Below are 17,590 nucleotides of genomic sequence, written 5' to 3' on the forward strand. Positions count from 1 at the left end.
ACAAAGCGAAGGGCATGGAGGTTTGGGCTGGGAGAGCATGGGACACAGGGAGAGAGGCCTAGCCTGGGGTGGGTAGAAGCATAACTGAACTCCCTACAAGTGCCACTCAGCTCAGCGCTGTTTTCTGAGCCATTGGTTTTCAATCTGCATTCCTAGGATCCCTGGGGTTTATTGATAAGAACATCAATAATGGGAAACAGAGTTTACATGAAAGTCAACACAGAGACATGAGCCAATGGTGAAGGACTCGGAAGGTCTGGGTGGCAATCTGTGTTTACCTAGAGCTTGCCCAGGGAGTCTTGAACATTAGTATGGCAAGGGCTCAGTGAAGCTAAGAAGCAGGTGAATACTGCCTCTTCAGCATCTTGCAAACACAGCCCCTTTCTCACTGAGGTTTATCCCATTTATTTCAAGGCTTCCTAAGGTGGAGTGCACCTTTGTATTAAAAAGGTAAATAAATTAGAAATCGGCATACCTGGTATATTTACGGTGGGGAGAGGGAAAGATATGAATCATGGCAACCCACAGGGTCCCTCCCTGCTCTGCAGTTCTACGATGATGATGATGATGCTGTGCAAGATTCTGGAGGGCTGTTTGGAAACCTGAAGTTAAAATTTCAGCTTTCCAAGACGGTGGAACCTTGCTTACTGTGCATCCTGCGACTGTAGTAGCCTTTGTGAGTACAGGCGGTGGATCCCAACATGCATCTTTCAGCCTGTGTAAATTGTCTTTCTTTGTGTCAAGTCTGAGCCACATTACTGGCTTCTCCAGTGCCGTTTTGGGAATAATAAAGCATAGGAAGCTATGGCAAGCTGACCCTTGGGTTTTGTTACTGTGCTGCCCACAGAGACCTCCGGATCGTGGCTTTGCTGGCACTTTTTGTTCCATTGTGAGAAACAGAGAATGGCAGAATTACTGCTGCAAGTTCATTATGAACTGATATGGGTTTTGGGATGGGATTAGACCTTTGCTATTCGTAATCTTCCACCCATGTTTAACTAAATTTCAGTGTGATCCCTGGGGTGTTATTCACCCTTCTCTCTGATTCTCTCTTTCTCTCATAAGTTTTAAAAAGCCAAAATTGGCCTGGGTTATGAGCTGGCATTTCAGAGAATGAAGTAGTAGATGCTTGACCTGTTCCCTTTTAGCTGGCTATAAAATCAAAACCATTTTAATATTTTGTTTTTCCAGTGCTATACATTCAGCCATTGAGGGAGGGAGAGATGAGTCTCTCTGTCTCTATATTTCACTTTCTTGTCATCCTTCAGCTTGAAGCTTGCTCTTCAAACATTACTTTTTCATTTGTAGAGAAAAAGGGTTAAATGCCCACTTCCACCTTCCTGAAAGGTTACTCAAAGACTGTGCATGGTGGGAGCCAGGCATAGAGTATCTCTCAAAAGCTTCTGTCCACCTTTTTTCCTCCAGCTGAGAGCCTGCCTTCCAAGGCTTCATCTGTGCTGTGGGGCTCACCTGTGCCTCCACTTTGGAAAGTGCTGTCTTCTTCCTTGGGTTAGGAAATATCTCATGGGGTTTTCCAGTTTTCACTGCAGATTAGTTCTTTAGTGATGCACCACCATTGTTCTTCAGAACTTGCAACCCAATAGACGTTTCAGAGAGAGAGAGAGAGAGAGAGAGATCTGCCTGAACACGGAGCATGTTCCTTACGATTGTTGGTGGAGTTATATGTGATGAAATTCAGTCTCATAGGATTCTAGGGAAGGAGCACAGCATTCACTGCTCATTCATCTGCGCAGTGGCGTATTGTCCACCTCATCTCTAGTAATTTATCTTCCAGGGGACCAACATTCATGGCTCTCTGCTGGCTTTTATTATTCAAATAGTGTCACATGTTTGTCTCTTTTCTTTTCTTTTTCTTTGGATTTTGGCTGATATACAGTATTAAAATGGAGTATCTCTCAAAAGCTTCAGGTTGAACTGCCCCTCTGCCTCCTCTGTGCCATGTATTTTTTCACCGTTGCCACTACAGTGAGCAGCTTTTGCAGGGCTGACCTTTGGACTGCTGAATTCCCTGCTTAATGAGCACTTGAAAGCCCACCCCTGCTGTGTTAGGGGTATTGAGTTTCACAGGGGCATTTTTTAGGGGTAGTCTTTCAGTATTTTTCTGGACCTCTGTTTCTCATGCAGTTGGGGGGGAGTCTTTTACTTTGATTCAGGGCAACTGTAGCTATTATGCGGGGAACACAGCTTTCCCACAGCACTGTGATCAGCCAGTGTGCACGGACATGTGTGTGGTCATGTGCCTAAGAAAGCCATGCAGTGTAGTGGTTAAACTGCAGTTCTGCAGTCAAGCCTCTGCTCGTGATCTGAGTTTGATCCCAGGATGTTCAGGTAGCTGGCTCGAGGTTGACTCAGCCTTCTGTCCTTCCAAGGTTGGTAAAATGCGTGCCCAGCTTGCTGGGGGACAAAGTGTTGTGTGCATAATTCTGTTGCAAACTGCTCAGAGAGAGCTATAGCACTATGGGGTGGTATATAAGCCGAAACAACACCAATAACAACAGCAACAACTTGCTTGGTCTTGTTTGATGTACGAGCAGCAACAGAGTATGCCATAGCATATTGTGTGACATGTACAGTCGCCCTCTGTGTCGTAACTCTCACTCTGGCATGCTTGGCAAACATTTGTTGATTCTCTGAGCCACTCTCAGTACACTAATGTTGCAGGGTGAACTGTGAAAGCATACTCAACTCATGGCGTGATGCCATTCTGATTCTGGCAGTGATGCTGCATGTCAGCTGATGTGCGGCGTGGGTGGAACTTGGTGTCTCACCTGAGTTGTGTAATTTTGCAAACAGCTCCTTTGGACTGGGAGTTCACATTGGCAGGTTTGATGGGACTGTGACTGGTGTGTGGTATAACAAAACCAGAACTAAAGTATTGTGGCAGCAGTGAAAGCTTGATGTGAGCTGTTGTGTTGCTTTCCAAGGAAACTCACACTGAAATCAATTCATTGCTCCTAAAAGTTTCTGCTGCAACTTTTAGTGCAAGCTGAAGCAGGCTGGTGCTTCTCCCTCTTTGAGAATCACTCGTGAAATGGCCTGACCTTCAGTTGTTCCTGGTAGCAACGTTGGCAGAGTATTGATCCGAGGGGAGGCCTGCCTTGTTTGTCATCTCTGGCCACACCTGGTCACCTCACTCCTTCTCCTCAAGTTCCCCTTCAATTTAAAAAGTGTGATTTGAGGGAAACAGTGAGATCCTTCTCTTTTTTGCTGGTACTGCATCTGACAACTTTCTAAGTGTTGAGAGGAAAGACAAGGAAGTGGCGCTGTTGTCTCTTCCAGAACAGCTTCTTCCCACTTTTGAGTTGATCATGGAACAAGCATGGCTTGGAAGTCTCTCTGTCGTTATCTACAGCTTTGTCTGTTAGAGTCTGACTGTTGGGATGGTTAAGGACTTAGTAATGCCAGTGTTTGGGTTTCTTTAACTCTTAGGATTTATTAGGAAATACAGAATTTGAAATGTAGTTGGAATGCAGTAAACTTCCACGACTAGATCTCTAAGCTAAATCTGAGAGTGTGGTTTGTTCTTCCCTTAATTGCCTGTAGAATTGGGTATAGACAGCTGGTTCATGTATATTATGTTAACATATTTTGATGGGTTGAACATTCTGTGATGATGTCATTGTTTACCTGATTACAGTGGTGCCTTGCTTAACGACGACAATCCATTCCAGGAAAATCGCTATTAAGCGAAAACATTGTAATGCGAAAAAACCCAATTGAAACGCATTGAAACCCCTTCAATGCGTTCCAGTGGGGTCAAAACTCACCGTCCAGCGAAGATCCTCCATAGGGCAGCTATTTTCACTGCCTGTCTTGCAAGGAATCTGTCCCAGAAAACAGCGGGGAGCCATTTTGTTTACCCGGTGGCCATTTTGAAACCGCCAATCAGCTTTTAAAAAAACATCATTTTGCAAAGAATCGGTTCCTGAAGCAGGGAACCGATCATCGCAAAGCGAAAAAACCCATTTAGACCATCGTTTTGCGATTGCAATTGCAGCTGCAAAAAGATTGTAATGCGGTTTCGTCGTAATGCGGGGCAATCGTAAAGCGAGACACAACTGTAGAAATAATTGTGCAAATTGATTCAGGCTTGTGTTTTCTATCCAAGAATATTCCTGTGCATGTTCTATTGGATATATTTTCTGTAAAAACAAAGCAGTTTCTTGGAACATCAGTAACTGTTTTTGCTTTTTAAAAATCTCTTTTTCAGATAAACTGTTTGTGAGACTCAGGACGTAATAAGGGATTATCTTCTTAAGGTAAGTACTTCTTTTCACTTGGGGCACACTTCAGACTGCATAGGCTGTATTTCCTCCTGCAAGCTAGCCCACAAGTTTCTGGCCTGCCGTGTTCACACCCCATCCCAGTCATAGCCTAAAAGGACCCAACTTTTGCAGTCTCACTTGGTTGCCTAGGTGCGATGTTCTCCTGACCCCGGGGCCACATATGTAAACAGCCCAGTGACTGACTGATTGGTATGAAACTGTTCAAACCTCGCCAGAGGGAGTCTGGACGCTGTTGAGACTTCAGCCATGAAGCCAATATGTAGCGTTGGAGGGTTTGTCTGGCCTTTGCAGTAGGGAAAAGATGAGGTCATTTTGCAGAACGCTTCAAGTGCTGATGTGGCATGTATAGGAATCTCCTGGAGAAATCTTTGCCAAAGGAATAGGCTTCATCTCTACCCTTACATTTTCATATGTCTGCCGTGGGTCAATAGAGTTTGTCACTTCAGATCTCTTATCCTTCAGGCCCCCATAAACAGTCCCTCCTGCCAGCAGAATCCGTACCCATGTTGGCCTGCCTTGCTCTTAACATCCATAACTTCCATGTTCCTAACATTCTGAGTTCTTGCAAAAGGTAATTATATTGCCACGGTGGTATTAGCAGAAACGTCATGGTGTCTCTGTGTGAAGCAAAGAAATGCGATGGAAACCTACGACTGGTGACTCCTGTGGGCATTTCCTGTTGGAATCAACATGTCATTCTCGTATGCAGGACTCTTGGAAGGGCAGATTCCCTGTCATGAGAACTGGAGCCTCTAACTTGTGTGTCTTGCAGCTCACAGACTTTAACCCCTGATTCAAAGAGAGGGGCTGCTGATAAATCCAATCTGATTTCTTTTATTATTATTATTATTATTATTATTATTATTATTATTATTATTATTATTATTATTATTATTATTATTATTATTATTATTATTATTATTATTATTATTATTATTATTATTATTATTATTATTATTATTATTATTATTATTATTATTATTCTGTAGAGCATCATGTATGTTGTAGTTGCCATATAAATACAGTGATGCCTCGCATAGCGATCGCTCCGTTGAGCGACGAAATAACTTAGCGACGGAGTTTTTGTGATTGCAAAAGCGATAACTTTGCAATGGTCCTGATGGGGTTTTTTCGCTTTGCAATGATCGCGGGGAAACGATCATGGCAAAGCAACCCTTTTTTAACAGCTGATCGGCGGTTTCAAAATGCAGCTGGGAAAACAAAATGGCCGCCCGCTGTGTTTCCTCGCTTAAGAGGTAGCCAAAATGGCTGCCCCTATGAAGGATCTTCACTTAAAGGTGAGTTTTTGGCCATAGGAACGCATTAATCGTGTTTTAATGCGTTTCTATGGGCTTTTTAATTTCGCTTAGCGATGAAATCGCTTAGCAATGTTTTTTCCGGAACGGATTAATGTCGCTAAGCGAGGCACCACTGTAACTTTTATTTCCTTGAATAACTGAATGTTCCATACAATCCCATTCATACGGGGAACCTTCAGCTGCCATGTGGAATTAGATGCTTAAGTAGTTGTGAGCATATTTGTGGATCATTTGGGCTGTGCACATCCTGTTCTCTCAGCCAGTCCAACTGAAGTATATGCAGCATACAGTACAACAGTAATTCAGTTTCTTGCCAGTTTCTGTTCCTGAATATCAGCAAGGGCAGCATCAGCATCATACATGTTGAGCTCTAAACCAAAGCACATTCCATTAAAACCAGTAAAGCGGTGCTTTGTACAAAGTCATCATACACAAAGCAATACTCCTTTTAAGAGTTCTCCTCTCTTCATTGACTAGAGGGACAGTTCAAAAGCAGGAATGAAGACGATCAAGCTGGAGAGATGCTTTACCTCAGTGGTCTTATTTGTGTCTTAATATTCACATCTTTCTAGGCACCCAACACTTCCCAGCTGGAAATTCGCCCCATCTCTGGTTAGGACCCCTGGGAACAAAATTTTGGTTTTGAAAGATCAGAAAAGGACTGATTGATCGATGGATCGATCGATTTAATATGTTTACCCCACCTTTCTCCTACAAAAGGACCCAAGTTGGCTTACATTGTTAAAAACACAATACTGAAAGCTAAAAGTAGTAAACCATATATTTAAGAAGAATTAAACAAACATATTAAAAATGTTAGCTAAAAACATTGCTAAAACAGATGTAAAAGCAGCATGTAGATTTAAAAGCAAAAGCCGTAATTAGAGTACTGTAGTCTAATTATTGTAGAAGAACGATTCATTCTCTTGCCAAAGTAAACAGTGGTGGTAAACCGGGAGGAACATGTGACTGAGGCTGCAGGTGGTTCTGTTCAAGCCTTGGGTGGAGATTCCATCCCAAAGGCAATGTCTCCACAGGCGTAACTGGTGCTTTTTTTGGAAAGTGCGAAATGCCCTGTTTGCTGGCATCGATGTTGTTTCCCTTGTCCTTCTGTGTCTAATGAGTTCTAACCGCCAGAGGTCTCTCACACATCTGTACGTGAAGCAAAATCATCACCTCATGTGGTGGCATGTACAGGTTTTCCTGGCACATAAGCAACGCCCGTGTGAGAAGGTGTCTATGGAGCAACTGCTCCTGTGGTTAAAAGGGAGTGAGTCATGAGTTTGCCACTTGGATCCTAACTCTGTTTTCTGCAGGTGCGAAAGATAAGATGCATAAAATTAGCATCAAAATCAAGACCGGTGAACAGTGAGGGAGCAGAAGTGAACAACTGGAAGCCTGCAAGGGAATTAAAAGGCAGGGGTAGGAAAAAAAATCTTCTGCCTTGTTGCCTGATGGCAGCAATATTTCCCCTTGTCCAGATCCGGTTGGCTTGAAGGGGGCTCGTTGTAGCAGGAACGCACATTTCGGAGTTGACATTCCTGCCTGCTCACCCTAGCCAAATTTACCAGAGGCAGGCATGTCTCACGAATTCAAAAGGCTTCACCACCAGACAGATCCAGATTGCTCTGTCGATGCTCACTTGCAGAAGCTGTGCTATTGTACGGACTTGGGAATAAAGGCTAATAAAAAGTTTCCTTGACCTTTTCTGGAATGTCTTCCACACTTATTCTTGCCCACTGCCAGTGTAAGTCCCACTGAAAGCTGTAGGAGTCATTTCTGCAGTAAATATGTCCTAAATCTGATTGTAGGATGTGAAGAAGAGGGAGAGGAGTGCTTGTGGGAGAAGCAGTACTGCCACTTGTATAGCGTTTCCAGCAGGCAACATCATTGGCAGGTTTGGTGTTGGTCTGTGGAGCTGTTTCCCATGGTAGAGGGAGGGCTGCGGTTGTAGTTTATTTAGTTGTTTGTTTTATTTATAGGCTGCCTTTCTCCTGATAAGGGGACTCAAGGTGGCTCACAATACAGTGGTGCCTCGCATTACGACATTAATTCGTTCCAGCAAAATCGCTGTAGAACGAAAACGTCGTAAAGCGAAAATTAAAAAGCCATTGAAACACATTAAAACCTGGTTAATGCATTCCAGTCGGCTAAGAACTCACCGTCCAGTGAAGATCCTCCATTGGGGCGGCCATTTTCAGGTGCCTGTGCAGCGAAAAATGGCTCCTAAACACAGCGGGGAGCCATTTTGAAAATCCGACGATCAGCTGTTTTGATCATCGGGAAGCGAAAATTGGTTCCCGAAACAGGGAACCGATCATCACGCAGTGAAATCCCCCCATTCAAAACGTCGTTTCGCGATCACTTTTGTGATCGCAAAAACCTCATCGTAATGTGAATTCGTCATTAAATGGAGCGCCCATCTTGCGAGGCACCACTGTATTAAAAAGAACAGAATTAAAAACATAATAAGTTGAACCTAAAAAAACAATTAAAATATACACTAATTAAAATAAAATTGAATAATTGAAAGCAAGTAAACATTAAAATCCATCTTAACTCTGATAAGGCATTCAAGAGTTCAGTTATGATTGTTAAAAAGCCTGCCTGAAAAGATGGATCTTTGGCTGTCAGTAGAAAGACAAAGACCATGATGTTGGGAAAGTGTGAAGGCAAGAGGAGAAGGGGACGACAGAAGACGAGATGGATGGACAGGGTCATCGAAGCAACCAATATGACTTTGACCCGACTTTGGGAGGCAGTGGAAGACAGGAGGGCCTGGCATGCTCTGGTCCATGGGGTCACGAAGATTCGGATACGTCTTAACGACTAAACAACAACAAAGAAAGACAAAAAGGAGCCAGCCTGATCTCCTGAGGGAGAGCATTTCATAGTCTGGGCTTAGCCATAGAGAAGGCCCTCTCTCATGTCACCATCAACCATGTCTGAGCTGGCAATGGGACGGAAATAAGGGTTTCCTCTGACTATCTTAAAGAGCCTCCTATGGGGAGATACGGTCCTTCAGATATGGACCCAGGCTGTATTGTAATGTCAGAGAGGAGCCTTGGACTTCACTCTGGCAGGCCTGGGTTCCTTTCCTTAACTCACCTGGCCTTGGAAAGAGTTACAGAATCTCCAGATGAAGGTAGGCGGGCTGAACATTGTGTTTTGCATCATCGCATCAGCATTTAAAATTTATCCTTAATGCCATTCAAGGGGATTCCTCACCCACCCTATGCCAGCATTTTCAAGGTTTCTTCCTTGACTGCCTGTCTACAGTCAGAGAAGAGTTTGGCTGTCCCTTGGCATGAGCGAAAGACTGACCCTCTTCTTGGTGGCTGCTTGGAAACCCAGGAATGCCCTGCTACATGGTGTGGGGGTTGGCTCCTGCCACCTGCCAAAGAGCTTCTTATTCAAGCAGACTTTTGGTATTCAAGCTGATTGGTTTTTGGAGGCGCTATCTTTCATAATTCTATTTTTGCATTCGTCTTCAAGTTACATTATAGTAATGATTTTGCTTTTGGTTCTGTATTTTATTGACAGTTACTTCGGGTTTCCTTTTGGACAGGAAGATCTCACGCTGTCTAAGCTCCTCCCTTTGTCTGTAGGGCTGGTCTGAGCATCTTTGTAGAATCTTCTGTCTTTGGACTTCAGCTCTCAGAACTGTGCCTGCTGCAGATTTCTGGGAGAGGTGGTCCTAAAAAAAGTGACTTCCCCAAGCTTTAACCCCCATCTTGACAGTGCAGCTGCCCATTTGCTCTGCCTGTGCCTTTCTGTTTTGTTGAGGCTGATGCCTCTGTCCTTCATGCAGCTGCTACCCTTTCGAAGCAGGGAGGGCTCTGTAGTCACCCCAGCCTTGTGGCATGTAGCCACCCAGAGGGCTCGGATTTAGCTCATTGAAAATCCCTCCAGGATCCTCTTTTAAGAATCAAGGTCATGTGACTATTTGGAGCCTACTCATCCTCCCCTCCCCCCCCCCCTTTGCTAAAGAAGGAATTAAAACAGAACGCAGGCAGAATACAGGAATCTTGTTAATACTAATTGAGTGCATACAGACAATGGGGCAGGGGCTCCAAGATCTTTTCTACAACTTGGTGGGTTCCATTTCTGTTTCCCACCTGGGCCTCTGCATGCAGCCAGGGACCTTGAACTGGGTCTCAGTTGATCACGCTCAACACCAGTGAGGTGGCAGGCCTGCCAAAAAGAGTTTTGGAGTGCTCTGGGAGGCAACACCTGTACACTGTTATAAAATCCCCACTAGCTGACTTAGCATCCCGTCAGGTGACCCAGAGAACCAGTGCCACATATCTTGTCCCTATAAAGCCTCAGCCCTAGACCTGTCCTCCGGCCTGAACTGCTCATCGCCTCAAATCCTGTCCGTGCCCTGACAGTACCAACATTATAACACTTCCAAGTGGTGCTGGTGGACCAGGGTGAAAGAGTTTGTTATATCTGCTACGGTGTTAGATGTGGGAGGAAAGTGTTTTTCCTGTCTGGTGCCTCTCTTTGCAGTGCACCATGATTTAGGGGTCTGGCTGTGGAGCTAGAGCTTACAAGTTTAATTCCCCCACTGTGCCTCCTGGGATAAGAGCCAGCCTGGGTGGCCTTGGGCCAGCTGCACAGTCCCAGGAGGCCCCCAGGAGAAGGGAGTGGTGAACTTGTTTTGTGTATTCTCTCCCTAGAAGATCCTGAACAGGGTTGCCATAAGTCAGAATTGACTTGACGGCGTGCAGTTATTATTAGAAAACTGATAGCTGTACAGAGGACTGGCTGAGTTGTTGGGTGGCCCTCCCTTTTGGGGAAAATGGTTTCACCCGGATGAGCTGTAGATGGGCCTGTTTGGATGGGTGGAAGGATAGTGGAGACTAGGGAAGTTGTGAAACCACTGTTTTTCAGTCTGAACTTTAGAAGATGCTTTTGGAGCGGCTGACCCTTTTTTTGAGATGCGGTTCAGCACCTTGGATAGCGACTGTAAAGTTCAAAGTAAAATCCAGAGCAGATTCACTTGCCCCCGTGAAACCAAAATCGCCAGCTGCTGCTTCAAGTCCATCTGTCTAGTAGTGAATATTGGGCAGCTTGGATAATATCTATGGGCAATTCCAGCCGAAAAGTGGGAACCCACATGGGAGACATGTGATGATGATGATGCTCCCCTTTCCTCCCTCCCAAGAGAGCAGCATTGCCCACTGCTTTGTTACAGCTGGTGGAGGAAATGGAGATTATAGTTCCAGTGGGGCGGCTATAGCTGCGAAGGGATGTTTTGTGCGTTAAATGGTCATTTCAGACAAGCAGCCTCCGGGGAAAAGGCAGCCTTAACCGGATGGTGGGCAAGGGTTCCGATCACACCTAGCCAACCTCTGTGTGTCTTTCAAAGCGTTCTAATTCTGCCTGACGATGCCACCTGTGCACAGGAAAAGTAGGTGTGATACGTAAGGACACCTTGTCTTGTGACTTAGGTCCTGGGCTTGTTACATACGCACAGGAGTGGATTCAAGGTTGCTGCCCCTGCAGCTAATCCTCTTTAACAGGGGAGGGGCCCTGGGAATCCTCTTCCTCCGCTATGCAAGGCTTGCCCCAGTTGGCCATGCCGACTTGTAGGGGAGCACTTGTGTCCTCTTGTGTCGGTGTGTGTCTGAAGCCCCCATCTTGTTTGATTACATTTTGGGTTCCTTTGCCCCCACCACCACCTGAAAAGATTACAGCTCCAAGTACTTGTGCTGGACTTTTGCACTAGCCGCATCTAGAAAGGGGGAATGAGGGAGGCTGATGCTTAATCTGGGTCTCCTGATTAATGATCAAAACTGTAGTCCCATTACAGAAATGGCTTTTGGCTAATACATTATTCCCTGGCTTTGCTTTTAGTTCAATGGAAGCAGCTTTCCTTTTTGATGCATGTGCTATTAAAGGAAAGCAGCTGACAGGAACAGCTGCTTGCCATGCCTTTTTGGTCCATGGCTTAGCAGGCTCTCTACTGAGCAGAATTGAAAGTGTGTTATTAACTACAAGGTTTTGCTTACTCCCCCCCCCCCACTTTGTGTTTTTTTTTTTGAAAGAGGAAAATCCCCTTCACTCTCGGTTTGCCAGAGGATCTGCTTCAGAATGGAAAAGGAAGCCACAGATTGTTAAATCTCTTTACTTGCTACTCGTTTCGTTTTGATGGGAAGTTGGTGTTGATTTGCAGAATACAAACTTAGCTGATCTTGAGTACGGCGGGATCTTTCCTAGAATGTTTATGAGAATTTATTAAATTATTTGTCTAAAAAAGCCTGGAGTGTTTATCTCTCCATGGAAGTAGTTAGCAGAAGGAAGGGTCAGGGGAAAGAAAAGTAAGACTTTGAGGGCAGTGTGCCTGAAGAACTCAGCTTTTCTCACTAGTGCCCCTCCTTGACCACCTGGAAGGCCAACAAAAGTACTGTACTAATTCTTGCCAAGCTTAGAGGTCTTGTTGAGGGCAACATGTAAGACCAATTTTACATGGGCTTGAGATTGTTTCCACTATGAGTGGGTAGCTGGAGCACTGATACAGGGTGGGGGATTTGCTTGACTGGAGTTACATCAGGGGTACCACCAACAAACAACCTTCCTTTACCCCAGTTTGGCCAATTTAAGAAGTCCATTTTCATTCAACTCCTCCCCCCCCCCATAGGATAGAAAGGTGGTTCAAAGACAGAATTCAGGGCTCAACTTCAAAGCCCTCCCTCCATTATTTAATAGCACTGCCGTTCTTTTTAGAAAAATGTCAACTTAATTAATTAATTAAATTTATACCCTGCCCATCTAGACCAAAGTCTACTCTGGGCGGCTAACAATAACTGATATAATAAAAACATATAATAAAATTTTAAAAAAGTATTAATACGGTTCAAGATGGGGAAAATATTCAAGTGATGACAGGAGGGAAAGCTTGCCTAAAGAGCCAGGTCTTGAGTTGGCTCTTAAAAATACCCAGCGAGGGAGCCAGACTGATATCTGGGGGAAGACTGTTCCAAAGGCGAGGGGCCACTGCTGAGAAGGCCCGGTTTCTTGTTCTTTCCCTCTGGGCCGCCCTCACAGCTTTGCACAGAATTGTGTAAAATTGGCTGATCTCTCGTCAGCATGCAATTTCTTGAAGCCCTCTTCCCCTGATACTGGAAAGTAGCATTTCTGAGAAGGATGTAGTGGGATTAGTGGAATAATTTAGCCTCCATGCTACATTCCTTTTTCATGAAAATGTCAAATTGAACCACTGCCCTTGGTTTGACACGTGTACACTGTTGTCCAGTGCTGAATAGGAAGTTCACCTCTGGTATATTGACAACCTAATGTGAAGGTATAGGAATAGACACTTCTTTGAAGGTGTGGCTTATTTTTTAACAATTGTGCCCACCTTTCTTGAAAGCATAAAAGTAATTCACATTACTTTATAAAAATAATTTAAGATCTAAAATATAAATTATATAAATTATTTTTAAGTGATGTAATCATTTGGAGGCCCACAAAGGTTCTGCTGTGAAAACGACAAAGGGAATCCATCTCTTGATTCGCAGGATTCATGTTTTGCTACCAGCACTGTTTGCTGAAAAGTAGATTTTTTCTTTAAAAACGTAGAATCAAGATTTTCCAGGTTCATTAATCAAAGCTCTGATAGGAAGTGGAAGTGGCCACTTCCCAGGCAACGGAACAGAGGAAATGACTCCCAGCCTTGGTGGTTGGCGGAAACAATAGCATTTCCAGCTCTAGTGATGTTGAATGTTTATCCCCATGGACTGAATTTACAGCTGCATTCAATGAAAAACATATTTCTAAAACAATGAGCTGTTGGGGTGTTGGTAGTTCAGCTGCTCTGTTTTGAGAGGCGGCTGCTTTCCTGGTTTTGGAGAGGTTCACACACACACATTCATTAAAGCATTTAAAGCTGTGAGCTTTTTTTCATATGGGGTCTATTTCTTATCTTAAAAATATTCATTAAAAATAGCTGGATTCTGAAGTATGTAACTTGTACAAATATTGGCTTGTTCTCTCTGCATAATGCTGCTTCCTAGTCACAGGGTGACATTAAGCAGATAGGCAAGGAATTGATGTCCAGTCCTGAACACTGGAAGTAGGACTGTGGTCTCCGGCTGTGAAACCTCCACAGCGCTTGCCCCCATGACAGTTATAGCTGTTTGGCAGTCAAAAGAAAAATGCTTCCAAATAAACTGAACTCGGCTACTCCAAAGAGGGTGAATTCTGGACTCCTGCAGGACTGGGACATACATAACGGACCAAGTTTTAATGCATTTGCTTTAACACAGACTGTCATGATAACTCACGGAGCCCCTCATCCTTGGGACTCCCAGCAGTCTGTCTTCTGTGCTTTCTCTTCTCCAGCAAACAGCTGCCTCTGATCCAGCAAATGACTGTAAAGAATCTTGGGCTAGATCAAGTTTTTCTACATGGAATAAATAACCCTTAGTATCCTATGGCTCTTGGATCGTGCATGGAAGATACCCTTGTGTAGCCTGTTCCTCTTTGCCTGACACCCGTGTGAGCAGAACCCATCAACTCCCTTGGGCAAGCGGAGTGTCTCTTTCTGTCAAGGGGGGGGGGTGTTTGCAGAGATCTGTGGAGCAAACACTGAACTCACTGCCTGTGGGGTGATAGTGGGGTGCAGTGGTTAAGAGGCTTCTGCCTCTTATATTCCCCCCCCCCTTTTATGGATGGAAGCACCAGGATACCGGGATGACAAGAAGGGTGAACTCTTGCTGACAAATGTATGCACAGGCACCAAATTGCTATCCATTTGTCCAACTCGGTCTTCTCCAACCTGGGCAGTCCCTTGATAAGTGAGGTTAAAACTTCCATCGTTCCCCAACCACCAGCATGGTTACGGGTCATGCTAGCTGAAATAAAATGGGAGATGTCGGTGCAAGACATCAGAAGAGTCCTAGGTTGAGAACAGCTCTTCCAGGCCCCCCTCTCTTTTTTTTTTTGAAAAATGGCTACTGAGTTTCATCGGTTTGTAGGAAGGCATTTGGAGCTGAATGGAGAGGTATGGCCTTGTCTTAGAAAGCTCTCAAAGACCAAACATGTCTATTTATTAGGCGGCTTGTCTGGCAGAAGGAAAAGGATTCTGTTTCAGATAGGCTTGTTGGAAAAGGAGGGTACCAGACAACCAGGCATCTTTTGCTGAGCACTCTTAATCCCAGGGGCCCTGTGTTGTAGAGATATAAATAACTGCAGTGTGGAACAGGAGCTTTTTAGCGCTGGAGGGCTGTCAAGGTGGATTAGCATTTTCAGGTTCGCCAGCCTAGATCTCCACTTGGATTTGAGCTCCTTGCTAATGGTGCTCTTTGTATTCGTGTTTGGTTATCATTTCGTTGGGTAGCAAGTCTGTCAGCGAGTCCCTAATTCCCTGTGCAGGTGAGGAGAGACTATGGGACTCTGTATTTCCTTTCCTTTTGATAGCTGCCTTCAAATCCTTAGAAGGAGCCAGGTCTCCTGCCACCTTAGAGTCTTTACTTTCCATTTGACCTGTTTGGAGGAGAGGTCTTTCAACAGGCATTATGCATCCCTGATAGATCTTCCATCTTCAGAAGAAATATGGCGCGGGACACCAGATTTTGGGGGGGGGGGTACTAGCTGAATGGGGTGGTAGTGTTTGCCTTTGGGATTGGTAGCATCTTGTTGGCTCCCACTGCGAAACAAGCTACTGGTCTAAGGTAGATAGGAAAAGGGTGGCCTTTGGAGTCACGCCTTGGTCCCGCAGGCTGTTTTTGCAGTTTCTGGCTGTCTTGACTCCTTTGCCTAAACAAACAAACAAGCAAACCCCCAGCAAAATCCCCTGTGACATCATGGTTCCTAGAAGCATCCAGAAGTTGTTGTTCACTTTTTAAAGCAAGTATTTAAAATATTAAAAATACTTTTAAATATTTGCATATTTAAAAGTATCTTAAATATGCAAATATTAAAAATATTAAATATTTTTAATGTTTGCGTATTCTTTAACTCCAAAAGATACCCATTTTCCAAAAGTCAAAATGGATGCTTGTCCACCTCCTTCTTTTCAATTTTGTTTGCATGAGGTTTGCAATGAGGTGGTTGTGTACAGTCCCTGCAGAATTCCCCAGGATGCAGAATTGGTCTCCTGACCCACTAAATATGTTCACCACCAGCCACGTAAACCTTTATGCTTGATTTTAATTGGTGGTTACTGATAGAATAGAGAGCACCACTGTGGTTTATTTACGTGTTGCCTCTACATTCCATGGTTGATTCAGCAGGTCTACTCTAGACAGGAATCCCAGTTGGTTTTAGGCCAATATCTTTGCCATCAAAGCCGATTTCATGTTGCTGTGGAAAAGCTTGGCTTGCTGTCATCGTCTTGAGTTAGCGACCCACCAGCTTTCCCTTTCCCCTCTTGCCATCTCCTAAACTAGCTTTCCTCCATTTTCTTGGCGGCGGTGTACATAAAAGCTTGGTTCAGTACTGAGAAGATTCTGAGCATACTCAGCTGTTGTGCTGCGGAAGCCCAGCCGTATCCGTGGTGCCTGTGCCTCCATGTCATGGATTCTGAACTGGTCATTTCAGGGGCTGGAGATGCTAATGTAGGACTCCGTCTCTGGTCTGTCATTTCTGTGGCTGAGACGCATGCCCAGAGGGTGTTGGAAACAGAGGTGGCATTGATCTCAGGCTGTTCCAAACTGACTTGCTTCTCGTTTTCTTTTCTTCGCCTTTTTAAAGGTCAGCTTTTATATTTGCTAGGTTGACTGTGTTTTAGCTGGTTGGGAGCATAATAATCCAGAATAACATAAAAGGTTGTGAGCCCAAGCAGTTACCACAAAATTGTGGGACTTTGTCGGCCGCATCAAAGTTATTTAGTTGATACTGTTGAGATTTTTTTCCCGATGGCTCCTCCTCCGCCTTGGATTCCCATTGAGATCTATCGCTCCCTTCACACACTGTAGCACTCTCTCATGTGTGATTGTGTGTGAACTGTGCCCTGCTCATTCAACAGTGTATGGTGAAATGTCCCATCCTGGGGCTGTCTATATCCCACATTGTAATTGCCCTGAACGAGTTTTCATGTGGAAAGAAAAGCGCTGGCTGTCGTGCTAATTGGAGGAGAAGTGGAGAGGCGAAGGGTTTGGCGGGCCTGAGGAGGTTGCCTCTTGAGGGATAGAGGTGACGGAAGGAGGGGCACAGAGGTGTTTTGGGGAAGGCGAGAGAAAGGCGCCTGGTTTCACGTTGACAGGTTGAACCAGAAATTGATCAAAGGCTTGCCTTTGAAAGAGGCTTTGGTGGTGGGGAAAGTAACCCTCCCAATTTTTCACATTCCTAGCTTGAGTTTCACTCCTTTGTAGAAGACTTTTACTTGACCCGTGATCATTAAAATTAATTAAGAGAAGTTGAAAAGCTGCTTCTTTTTTTCCTTAGGTAGAGAGGAAAAAGGGTTGTTTTTTTTGGTCTTATGTTAACTTGGTCTTGTGTGAACTAAAAGTGTTAACTTGGACTAGATGCAGAGGAATACGAGAACCATTTTTCAAAGTAGACGTTTTCCATTTTTCAGTAAGGATGTAGGAAAAGCTGTACAGCTTCTCACCTTCGGCATCCTTTCCCCCAAAGTGGTCGCTCGCTTGTCTTTCAGAAGCCCACAAGTCTGGCATGAGTGGCACCCTCCACTTATTGTTCTTCAGCAAACGGTATTTAAAAGACACACTGCCTCTGTTACAGGACCTCGTGGCCATAGATGCGGTTGGTCCTCCATGTTGCACAGTAGAACAGATCATTGGTCCTTGGGAATGGGTGGTTGTCCTGCTGCTTTCAGAAAGAGAAGTTATTCTCAGCCCTGCTTGGAGCTGCCAAAAATTGAACCTGGCACCTTCCACATGCCAAGGATATGCACCCCAACAAAAACTGGCAGGTGGATTATTTATAATCAGATTATACCAGCTGCATGGAATGTCATACTGGATAGAAGAAACGACGGGACCCGATCAGATGAAG

At 44.6% G+C, this 17,590-nt stretch overlaps 1 protein-coding gene across 22 annotated transcripts in view; it reads left to right on the plus strand.

The window, feature by feature from the left end:
• Positions 1-17,590, plus strand: part of MAP4 (microtubule associated protein 4) — a 180,209-nt gene that overhangs the window by 37,669 nt on the left and 124,950 nt on the right. For all 22 annotated transcript variants that reach the window (XM_073002731.2, XM_078378356.1, XM_078378361.1 and 19 more), the window contains one exon: positions 4,232-4,280. The gene's annotated coding sequence lies outside the window, so the exon portion shown is untranslated. The remainder of the gene's footprint in view (positions 1-4,231; positions 4,281-17,590) is intronic.

Source organism: Pogona vitticeps, chromosome 6 (assembly GCF_051106095.1).
Source record: "Pogona vitticeps strain Pit_001003342236 chromosome 6, PviZW2.1, whole genome shotgun sequence".
NCBI lineage: Eukaryota > Metazoa > Chordata > Lepidosauria > Squamata > Agamidae > Pogona > Pogona vitticeps.